General features: G+C 34.5%; 1 protein-coding gene across 4 annotated transcripts in view; it reads right to left on the reverse strand.

Annotated features, from left to right (window-relative positions):
* The window catches only part of CD47 (CD47 molecule), a 62121-nt gene that overhangs the window by 14446 nt on the left and 37160 nt on the right, over positions 1-10515 (reverse strand). For 2 of the 4 annotated variants that reach the window (XR_002775349.1, XR_002775350.1), the window contains exon 8: positions 9502-9569. The exons of the other annotated variants lie outside the window; for them this stretch is intronic. The gene's annotated coding sequence lies outside the window, so the exon portion shown is untranslated. The remainder of the gene's footprint in view (positions 1-9501; positions 9570-10515) is intronic. 4 annotated transcript variants of the gene reach the window in all.

Consider the following 10515-nt stretch of genomic DNA (forward strand, 5'->3'; position numbering starts at 1 on the left):
TTCCACAGTGGTGAAAGGATTAAAAATGTCCACTGGATTTTCGAAAAACTTGATACCCAAAATTCTACCAGGCTTATCAATATTCTCAATTAATGTGAATGGTTTAAACTGTCCTTTAAAGAGGCACAGGTTGGCTGACTGGATACAAAAACTCAGGCCAGATATCTGCTGTATACAAGAATCATCTCATCTTTCCTTAAAAGATAAATATAGTTTCAGGGTGAAGGGGATGATCATCTAAATTTCAGGCAAATGGAAATCAGAAAAAGCAGGTGTTGCAATTATATCTGCAGATACACTAGGCTTTAAACCAACAAAAGGAAAGATAAGGATGGTCACTTCATATTTGTTAAGGTTAACACTCAACATGATGAGATTTGAATTAACATATATGCACCCAACCAGAATGCATCCTAATTTATAAGGGAGAATCTAACAGACATGAACAACTTGATTTCCTTCAGCATTGTAATAGTTGGAGATTTTAACACTCCTTTTGCAGTGCTGGATAGATCTTCCAAAAAGAAACTCAGCAAAGAAATTTTAGACTTAACCTTAACCATTCAACAATTGGATTTAACAGAACATTTCATCCTAACAAAATTGAATACACATTCTTCTCATCAGCCCATGGAACATCCTCCAAAATTGATCACATCTTAGGTCACAAGTCTAACCTCAGCAAATTTAAAAGAATAGAAATTATTCCTTGCATCTTCTCAAACTATCATGGAATAAAATTTGAAGTCAGTAACAACAGGAATCTGCATACTCATACAAAAACATGGAAACTAAATATCTTATGCTGAACAATAGCTGGGTCATAGATGAGATGAAGCAGGAAATTACAAAATTTTGGGAACAAAATGATAATGAAGACACAAATTACCAGAACCTGTGGGATACTGCAAAGACAGTCCTAAGAGGGAAATTTATAGCACTGTAAGCTTTTCTCAAGAAAACAGAAAGAGAGGAAGTTAACAACTTAATGGGACATATGAAGCAACTGGAAAAGGAAGAACATTCCTATCCCAAACCCAGCAGAAGAAAAGAAATAACCAAAATTAGAGCAGAATTAAATGAAATCGAAAACAAAAGGATTATACAACAGATCAATAAATCAAAAAGTTGGTTTTCTGAAAAGGTCAATAAAATAGATAAACCTTTGGCTAACCTAACCAGGAAAAAGAAAAGAGTAAAATCTCTAATTTCATGAATCAGAAATGGCAAAGATGAAATAACAACAGACTACTCAAAATTCAAAAAATTCTTAATGAATATTACAAGAAACTCTATTCTCAGAAGTATGAAAATTGGAAGGAAGCAGACTAATACTTGGAAATACACCACCTTCCAAGACTAAGCCAGAATCAAGTGGAAATATTGAACAGGCCTATATCAAGTTCTGAAATAGCATCAACTATACAAAATCTCCCTAAAAAGAAAAGCCTGGGACCAGATGGCTTCACATCAGAATTCTACCAAACCTTTCAAGAGGAACTAGTACCCATATTACTTAACCTTTTCCAAAATATAGAAAAGGAAAGAATACTACCCAACACATTCTATGAAGGAAACATCACCTTGATCCCCAAACCAGGAAAAGACCCAACAAGAAAAGAAAACTATAGACCAATTATCACTAATGAATATTGATGCAAAAATATTCAACAAGATCCTAGCAAATAGAATCCAGCAACATATTAAAGAAATACACCATGACCAAATGGGTTTTATCTCAGGGTCTCAAGGCTGGTTCAATATACGTAAATCTATAAATATATTTCATCACACAAACAAAATAAAAAACAAAGACCATATGATTCTCTCAATTGATGCAGAAAAAGCTTTTGATAATATCCAGAATCCTTTCATGATCAGAACACTTAAGAAAACTGGTATAGAAGGGACATTTCTTCAACTGATAGAGGCCATCTACAGCAAGCCCACAGCCAATATCGTATTTAATGGAGTTAAACGGAAATCTTTTCCACTCAGATCAGGAACCAGACAAGGTTGCCCTTTGTCTCCACTGCTTTTCAACATTGTAATGGAAGTCTTAGCCATTGCCATTAGGCAAGAAAAGGTGATCAAGGGTATCTATATATAGTGTCAGAGGAGATCAAAGTTTCACACTCTGCAGATGATATGATTATATATCTGGAAAACACCAGGGATTCTACTACAAAACTCTTAGAAGTGATCAAGGAATCCAGCAGCATCTCAGGTTACAAAATCAACACTCATAAATCTGTAGCCTTTACATATACCAACAATAGTCAAGCTGAAAGAACAGATAAAGACTCTCTTCCTTTCACAGTAGTGCCAAAGATGAAATATTTGGGAGTTTACTCAGCAAAGGATGTGAGATGTCTCTATAAAGAGAACTATGAAACTCTAAGAAAAGAAATAGCTGAAGATGTTAACAAATGAAAAAACATACCATACTCATGGCTGGGAAGAATCAACATTATTAAAATGTCTATAATACTAAAGCAATATACAATTTTAATGCAATCCCTATTAAAGCTCCATTGTCATACTTTAAGATCTTGAAAAAATAATACTTTGTTTTATATGGACTCAGAAAAAACTTGAATAGCTAAGACACTACTCAGAAATAAAAACAAAGCAGGAGGTATCACACTACCAGACCTCAGACTATACTATAAATTGATGGTGATCAAAACTGCATGGTACTGGCATAAAAACAGAAAGGTAGATGCATGGTACAGAATAGAGAACCAAAAGATAAACCCAGCTACTTACCGTTATTTGATCTTCCATAAGCCAATTAAAAACATTCAGTGGGGAAAAGATCCCCTATTTAACAAATGGTGCTGGGTGAACTGGCTGGCAACCTGTAGAAGATTGAAACTGGACCCCATCTTTCACCATTAACTAAGATAGACTCTCACTGGATTAAAGATTTAAACTTAACACATGAAACCATAAAAATACTAGAAGAAAGCACAGAGAAAACACTTGAAGAAATTGGCCTGGGAGACTATTTTATGAGGAAGACCCCTCCATCCCCCAGGCAATTGAAGCAACACCAAAAATACTGGGATCTCATCAAACTAAAAAGCCTCTGCACAGCCAAGAACACAGTAAGTAAAGCAAGCAGACAGCCCTCAGAATGCAAGAAGATATTTGCAGGTTATGTCTCTGACAAAGGCTTAATAACCATAATCCACAGAGAACTCAAACGTATTAACAAGAAAAGAACAAGTGATCCCATCTCAGGATGGGCAAGGGACTTGAAAAGAAATTCTCTGAAGATGACAGGAACATTGCCTACAGACACATGAGAAAATGTTCATTATCCTTAATCTTCAGAAAAATGCAAATCAAAATCACTTTTAGATATCATCTAACTCCAGTAAGATTAGCCCACATCACCAAATCCCAAAACCAGAGATTTTGGCATGGATGTGGAGAAAAGGGGACAACACTTCTGCACTGCTGGTGGGAATGCAAAATAATACGTTCCTTTTGGAAAGATGTTTGGAGATCACTTAGGGATTTAAAAATAGACCTGCCATTCAATCCTTCAATTCCTCTACTAGGTATATATCCAGAAGACTAAAGGTCACTTTACAACAAAGATATTTGCAAAAGAATGTTTACTGCAGCCCAATTCATAACTGCTAAGTCATGGAAGAAGCCCAAGTGCTCATCAGACCCATGAATGGATTAATAAATTGTGGTATATGTACCCCATGGAATATGATGCAGCCTTAAGGAAAGATGGAGACTTTACCTTTTTCTTGTTTACATGGATTAAGCTTTCATGTTTACATATTCTTCTTAGCAAAGTATCTCAAGAATAGAAGAAAAAGTATCCAATGTACTCAGCCCTACTATGAAACCAATTTATAGCTTTCATATGACCCAACTATAGCCCAAGAAGGGGGGAGGGAGGAGAGGCAGGGGAGGTGAGGGAGAAGGATGGGCAGAGGGAGGGTAATTGGTGGGAACACACCTACAGTGCATTTTACAAGGGTACATGTTAAATTTACTAAGTGTAGAGTATAAATGTCTTAACATGATAACTAAGAAATTGTGCGAAGGCTATGTTAACCAGTTTGATGAAAATATTTCAAATGGTATATAAAACCAGCACATTGTACCCCATGACTGCATTATTTAATGCAGCTATGACATGACAGCTATGATTTAATAAAAAAAAACAAAACCATATGTTGGTTTTTCTAACTCCAGTAAGATGAGCCCACATCACAACTATATAATGCTTATAAGAAAATCATCTTACCAGAAAAGATACATCTAAACTAAAAGTAAAGGGGTGAAAAAAGATTTTCCATATACACTGAAACCAAAAGTGAGCAGGTGTAGCTGTGTTTATATCAAATAAAACTGACTTTAAGTCAAAAACAGTAAAAAAAAAAAAAAAAAAGAGACAGAGAGAGAGAGAGAGACAGAGACAAAGAAGGTAATTATATAATAATAAAGAGAAAAATTCAATAAGAGGAAATATAATTTTAAATATATATACAACCAAGCAGATTCACAAAGCAAATATTACTAGATCTAAAGAGACAGACTACAAGATAATAGTAGGGTACTTAAAATACCTCTCATAGCATCAACAGAAAATCAATAAAGAAATATTGGACGTTAGACTGCATAGACTTAACAGACATTTACCAAACACTCTACCCAACAATTGCAGAATGTACATTAGTATCATCAGCACATGGAACAATCTCCAAAATAAGACTATATGTTAGACCACAAAACAAGTCTTAGAAAATTTCTGAAAATCAAAATCATATAAAGTATCTTCTTAGACTACAGTGGAATAAAACTATAAATCAATACAATATATAAATGCATGGAAATTAAGCAACATGCTCCCAAATGACCACTGATAAAGAAATTAAGATAGAAATTTAAAAAGAAACTTGAAACAAATGAAAATGTACACACACCATACTAAAACTGTTGGATACAGAAAAAGCAGTGCTGAGAGGAATTTATAGCCGCAAATGCTTACATCAAGAAAACAGAACAATTAAAAGATAACAATCCAACAACAAACCTCAAGGAACTAGAAAAGAATAAACCAATCCCCAAATTAGAAGAACAAAAAAGAAATAACAAAGATCAGAACCAAATTAAATAGAAACTAATAAAACAATACAGAAGATTGATGAAATGAAAGGTTGGTTCTTTGAAAAGACATACAAAATTTATAAACCCCTAGCTATACTAACCTGATGAGAGAAGACCAAATGAGATGAGAGAAGACCAAATAAACAAAACTGGAAATGAAAAAGGAGACATTACAACTGATATTACAGAAGTACAAAGTGATTGGAAACTATTATAAACAATTATACTGTCAGAAAATAGAAAACCTAGAAGAAATAAATTCTTGGAAGCATACCACCTGCCTAGATTGAACCAGGAAGAAACAGAAGAAATGAACAGACTAACAGTGAGTAGTGACATTGAACCAGTAATACAAGGTCTCCAACAAAGGGAAGCCCAGGACCAAATGGACTCACAGCCAAATTCAACCAACATATAAAAAAGAACAAACACCAATTTTCCTGAAACTGTCCTGAAACTCAAGGATAGTATTCTCTCTAACTCATTTTATGAGGCTAGTATAGTCTGATATCAAAAACAAGCAAGACCATAACAAGAAAGGAAAACTACAGACCAATATCCATAATGAACACAGACATAAAATTCTTCAACAAAATAAACCAGCAAACTGAATCCAATAGAACATCAAACAGATAACTGTAATTGAGTGGGTGTAATACAAAGAATGGACGGATGGCTTGCATGCAAATCAATAAATGTGATATATCACATGAACCAAATCAAGAACAAAAACCATATGATTATCTCAACATATGTAGAAAAAACATTTGATGAAATTCAGCATCCTTTTATGATAAAAACCCTCTACAAATTAAGACATAAAAGGAACATACCTCAAAATAATAAAAGCCATACAGAAGACACCCATAGCTGACATAGTGAATGGGGAAAAGATGAAAGCATTTGCTCTAAGGACTGGAATAAGGCAAGAATTCTCACTTTTACCACTCCTATTCAACATAGTACTAGAAATTCTGGCCAGAACAATCAGGCAAGAGAAATAAAAAAAAAAAAAAGGTATGCAAACTGGAATAAAAGAAGTTAAATTATACCTGCTTGCTGATAATGACTTTATATCTAGAAAGCCCCAGACTCCATTAAAACTCTTTTGATAAATGAATTCAATAAAGTTTCAGGATACTAAAATCAGTGATCAGTCATCACCAATAACTATCTAGCTGAGAAAGAAACCAAGAAGGCAAATCTATTTACAATAGCAAACAACAACAAAACAAAACACCTAGGAGTAAGTTTAACCAGGAGGTGAATAGATTTCTACAAGGAAAACTACAAAATACTGATGAAAAAGAAGTTGAAGATGAGACAAACAAATGGAAAAACAACACACGCTCATGGATCAAATTAACACTGTTACAAAGGTAATACTGCCCCTCAAAAGCTACAGATTCATTGCAATCCCTATCAAAATACCAACATCATTTTCATAAAATTAGAAAAAACAATCCTAAAATTTAAATGAAGCAATAAAAAGAGCCTAAATAGTCAAAGCAATTCTAAGCAAAAAGAATAAAGCTGGCAGCAACATATTATCTGACTTGAATTTATATTACAAGACTACAGTAACCCAAACAGCATCATACTGGTCTAAAAATAAATCCATAGATCAGTGGAATAGAATAGAGAACCCAGAAATAAAGCCACATACTTACAGCAATTGATCTAAAGCTGACAAGAATAGGAGAGGACACCCTCTGTATTAACAGTGCTGGGAAAGTTGGACAGCCATATGCAGAAGAATGAAACTGAGTCCCTATCTCTTATCATCTACAAAAATCAACTCAAGGTCATTTAAAGACTTAAATATAAGACCCCAAACTAAGACCTATGTTTTTTTTCTTTTTCTTAGGAGACAGTTTCACTATGTTGCCTAGGCCAGTCTGGAACACCTGGACTCAAGTAATTCTCCTGCCTCAGCCTCTTAAGTAGCTAGGACTAAGACTCAAAATTATGAAAATACTAGAATAAAACCTTAGGAAAAGTCTTCTGTACATGGGTCTAGGCAAAGAATTTATGACTAAGACCTCAAAAGCATAGGCAACAATGACAAAAACAGCTTCTACAAGCAAAAGAAATAATCAACAGAGTGAAAAGACAACCTGTTGAATGGGAGAAAATATCTTCAAACTATTCATCCAGCGGGGGACTAATATTCAGAATGCACAAGGAACTCAAATACATGTAACTCACCAAAAAATTTCCCAAATGATACCATTTAAAAAGTGGGCAAAGGAAATGAATATATTTTTCAAAAGAAAATATACAAATAGCCAACAAGTATATGAAAAGATGCTCAATGTTCCTAATTATTAGAGCAACACAAATCAAAAGCACAATGAAATATACCTGTCAGAATGGCTGTTATTAAAAAGACAAAAAAAAAAAAAACAGGTATTGGTAAAGATGTAGAAAAAAAGCAAACTCTCGTACACTCCTGGTGGGAACATAAATTTAAGTACAGCATCTGTGGAAAATAGTATGGAGATTTCTCAAAGAATTAAAAATAGAAGTCCCATGTGATCCAGCAATCCTACTACTGGCTCTCTACTCAAAGGAAAATAAATCAGTATGTCAAAAAGATACATGCACTCACATGTCTATTACAGTGCTATTCACAAAAGCAAAGATATGGAATCAACCTATGTGTCCATTAACAGATGAATGGATAAAGAAAATGTGGTATATGCACAATGGAATACTATTTGGCCATAAAAAGAACAAAATCATGTCTTCTGCTGCAACATGGATGGGACTGGAGGCCCATTATCTTAAGTGAAACAAGCTAGGCACAGAAAGACAAATACAGCATACTCTCACTCATAAATGGGTGCTAAGAAACGTGTTCACACGGACATAGAGAGTGGAGTGATAATGGAGAATTGAAAGGGTAAGAGGGAAGAACAGGGAGGATGATGAGAAATTGGTTAACAGGTACAATGTAAGTTATTCTGATAAAGGACACCCTGAAAGCCCTGACTTGATCACTATGCTTATCTATGCATATAAAAAATACCACATTAACCCATAAATTTGTATAAGCAAACAGGGAAAAAAAAGAATTGGAAATGTTAACTATGTCTACCAATGGAATATTATATAGATAATAAAAATTACATGGTTTATAGAAATTTATAAAAGCAAATATCTCTGATTTTATACATATGCCTGTATGTATACATGTGTGTGTGTAAATTCTATATATCTATTCCATACCTGCATTATTCTAAAATATCTGAAATATTGCGGTAAATATGTTCTGTCTGTTATTAGGTCAATTGGTATCAAAACACTGTTACATGCCCATATAATGAACTAACTGTTAATAGGTTAAAAAAATAAGCACTGGCAAAAAAGTCCTCCATCAGGACCACCTTCATGAAGGTCTAGTTAAAACCAGAAGCTTAACTGCCACAAAAAGGAAGTCTTCACCCCTTAAAGGAAGCTACATTTATTCTAGCCTGGTGACCAAGTTCTCCTTATAACTTGAAGGGAAGGACATGGGGAAAAATACTAAGAAAAGTGGACTGGTCCCTGGGATGCCCCAGTCATCATGCTTATGGCCATCCAATTGGCTGGAGTAAAAGGCTGGGCATTTCCTTCTCACATCAAGCCTTCTCCCCCTCAGTAAACCATAAACCTGAGCCCAAACAGTGGAAAAAAAATGTATTGACTCTTAAAAATAATCAATAGGTGGCACCTATGGCTCAAAGGAATAAAGGGCCAGCCCCATATGCCAGAGGTGGCAGGTTTAAACCCAGCCTCTGGCCAAAAACTGCAAAAAAAAAAAAAAAAAAAAAAGAATGTAACTCTCCTATACATACAACAATCCCAACTTTACTGAGTTAAATTTCTTACACTTTTTCATATGCTCTAACATTAAGGTATTGTTCCCAGTTTCTTATCTCATTATATAAAATTAAAATGCTTCCAATAAAAAGGAATAAAAAATCCAGTATAGTCAAAAAAGAAGGCAATAAAAAGTAAAAGTCAAAATCCTACTCTCTAAAACAACAATTAAAAGCCTACAAATTTAAATTGCAAACAATGAAAATTATAAAAGTTCAAATTCTCATAGCAACATTCACTTACTCTTGAATAGAGAGCTTGGATTTTTATTTTTCTAAACTATTTGAGAATTTTATTGCATTTAAATCAAGACACAATCGTTAGGTTATTCTAAAACAGAACATCTGCAGTAAGTAAAAATTATTCTGAAAACATTTACAATTTTCACTCCTGATATAAATGCTCAAATTTGCAACATTAGTTAATGTTACATACATTCAGATTTACAGTCAGATCACATGAGCAAAACATAGCAATTTTCCTAGTCTACCACATTACCTAAAGACCAACTTTCCTGGACCTCGGCTCTTCTTAATTTTCACTGACCGATGTTGTCTCTCTGAAGTCTGGCATCAGACAAGTTGATTTGAAGAGTTAATTTAGGATATTTTTGAAATGTCAATAAAACTGCACTAAACTTTAAATTACATAGAGTATTTATATGCTAACCTACGATAAAGAAAAAATAATTTTAGATACTTGTCAGGATTTCATTTTCATTTTAATTCTAATGTCAGGACAGTGAAATTTGCAATGGGAATGGAAGCAAGGGAGAAGGTAGGAGAGCAAGGTTAAGGGGGTGGCAGCCAGACAGTGCTGGGTCCCACCTGCAGCATCATCACCAGATCTTCGGGTGATCGTGCTGAACATTACTATAGATGTGGAAGGCATGCAGGGGGGATGGCAGTAAAAGGTAATCCAGATAGTGAGGAATAAATGACAAAGAGCTGCCCATCTGTCCAAGACACTTAATACTACTTCACCAGAGCAGTGTGAATCGTGCAGGCCACATACTATGCTCAGGCACTCACGGGGAGCAACAACATCAACAGTGTCAGATTCAAGGACTAGACACGTGGTGATTGGAAGACTTAACAAAAATAGAAAATGCATTAACACTCCAAATGCCCACTGTAGCTACCACATGAATGCTGTTCTGCTTTAGATATCTCGATTGCATTGTATGGACTTCAATGGCATGAAATTTGAAAATTTCATTGAGAAACAACTAACATTTGTGAACCCAAACTGAAGATATGTAGATTTGGTTAAGAATTTTAATTATTTATCTGATAAGCATCAATTAAAGATAGACAGAGAATATATAACAGAATCTAATTCAGTTATCAGTCACTAAGAACTAAAATTCAGAAATAAAGGCAAAACTTTTTTGAAATTATTATGTAAGATACATGGGAAATTATTTGACTATAACAATTCAAGGCTCGTTGCCTGTAGCTCAGTGGTTAGGGTGCCGGCCACATACACTGAGGCAGGCGGGTTTGAACCCAG

This window comes from Otolemur garnettii, unplaced genomic scaffold (genome assembly GCF_000181295.1).
Source record: "Otolemur garnettii isolate 467f Iridium unplaced genomic scaffold, OtoGar3 scaffold00131, whole genome shotgun sequence".
Taxonomy (NCBI): domain Eukaryota; kingdom Metazoa; phylum Chordata; class Mammalia; order Primates; family Galagidae; genus Otolemur; species Otolemur garnettii.